We start from the raw sequence: 2,095 nt of genomic DNA, 5'->3' as shown, positions 1-2,095 counted from the left end.
CTGCCTGCCTCTGCTTCCTCAGTACTGGGATTAAAGATGTATGCCACCACTGCCTGAAACACAGGATTTTTTTTATTGTGTGTGCAACACATGATCTTAACTGCAGAGAAATCTCTTCAATTCCCCAGGCCTGTAATTCTTGATATTCCACAAGAGGGATTGCTTTGCTCCAAACTGCTACCATTGCCAACTCTTCCTTTGTAGCTGTTCTTTATTTTCATTGATGCCTGTGATAAGAACCCCCCCCCCCCATTGTGGGTAATGCTACCAATGCAATAAGCCAATCAAACTGAACTAAAGTTCAGGTTTTAATCTGAGCCAAGCATTCCTGGGTGGTCTCTGTGTGTCCCTGGCTGCCCTGGAACTCATTTTGTAGATCAGGCTGGCCTCAAGCTTAGTGATCCACGGGCCTCTGCCTCCAGAGTGCACCTCTAGGCACTTTTTTTCTGTTTCATATGACCACAGTAAGTTGAGCAGTTGGAAGTAATAATAGGAATCACAGGAGAAGATCACATGAAGTCCATAGGGTCCAGAGAGGTTGAAAAAAAAAAAAAAAACCAGCTTGGTAATGTTGGAGCACATCTTTAGTACCAGTACTCGTGAAACAGAGACAGTCAGATCTTTTTGAATTTCAGGACAGTCCAGTCAACTTGGCAAGATCTAAGACAACCAGAGCTACATAGGAAAACTGTCTCAAAAAAAAAATAAAAACAAAGGAGACCAACCTTGTTACCAGAGGCCTAACATTCTAGTTAGGTCTCCCTTTCCCAGTCACGTAATCCAATTCTGGCATTTGAACCCAGGACTTTGTACTTCTAGACAGGTGTTTTGCTGTAATACACATCCCTAGTCTTTTAAATTTTCTTCCTGCTTTTGAGATATGGTCTCCCCAAGTTACCTAGAGTGGTCTTGAACTCTTACTAGTTTGCATCTGCTATTAGATTATCTGGCATTATAGTCCTGGGATACCAGGCCTGTCTAGTTCTATAGACTTTCTTACTTAGACTATGGGTCAATAAAACCACTTGGCTTAAAACAGTGGTGGCTATGTCAAGCCCAGAGGAAAACAGCTGTGCCACAATCATTCTTCCTTCCCTACTGTGGTGGATGTCACATTACACACTGCAAATCCTAATTCTCTGATAAAATATTAGGGAGTGAAAGCTGAAGGATCAGAGAAGCACAACAGCCAGCCGCTAGGGTTCTTACCTCTAAAAAATCCTGAGAGTGAAAAGGGTTGAGTTCCTGTCTCCTCCTGTCTTATATTCCTCTCTCCACCCAGGCATATCACTTCCTGTCTCCACCACCCTATCTCCTGTCTCCTCCTCCACCACAGGAATTAAAGGCTTCCGATCCCAAATGCTGGCATCAAAGATGTGGACTCTGTCTCTCTTTTAGACTGGTTAAATCTCACGTAGCCTAGTGTGGCCTTGAACTCCTGATCTTCCTGCTCCCACCTTTTAAATTCGGGGATTAAAGGTGTGTACCACCATTGCCTGGCTTTTATGGTTAACTAGTGGTTAGCTCCACCCTCTGATCTTCAAGCTAACTTTATTTACTAGCACACAAAATATCACCATAACATTAGATTATAAATATTTCTTTTTAAAAAAAATAAATTTAAGGGGCTGGAGAGATGGCTCAGAGGTTAAGAGCATTGCCTCCTCTTCCAAAGGTCCTGAGTTCAATTCCCAGCAACCACATGGTGGCTCACAACCATCTGTAATGGGGTCTGGTGCCCTCTTCTGGCCTGCAGGCATACACACAGACAGAATATTGTATACATAATAAATAAATAAATAAATATAAATTTAAGATGTTATTTTGTGTGTACACATGTGTTGGCATCAGATCCCCTAGAATTGGACTTACAGACAGTTACAGGCGGCATGAGCTGCCACATGCATGCTAGGAACTGAACCCAGGTCTTCCACAAGAGCCTTGAACTCTCTTGACTAAGGAGCCACAAACCTTTATAGTTTCTATGCTTCTTGGTTCTATGGTCTGGTCTATAATTTTGGAAAATAGCACCTATTTTCTGCTGAGTTTCCACATACAGAGGCGCAAGACTTTGTCTATATCAGTTTGAAACTGC

The sequence above is a fragment of the Arvicola amphibius genome, chromosome 13, assembly GCF_903992535.2.
Source record: "Arvicola amphibius chromosome 13, mArvAmp1.2, whole genome shotgun sequence".
Taxonomy (NCBI): domain Eukaryota; kingdom Metazoa; phylum Chordata; class Mammalia; order Rodentia; family Cricetidae; genus Arvicola; species Arvicola amphibius.
Note: the sequence above shows the minus strand (reverse complement) of the source record.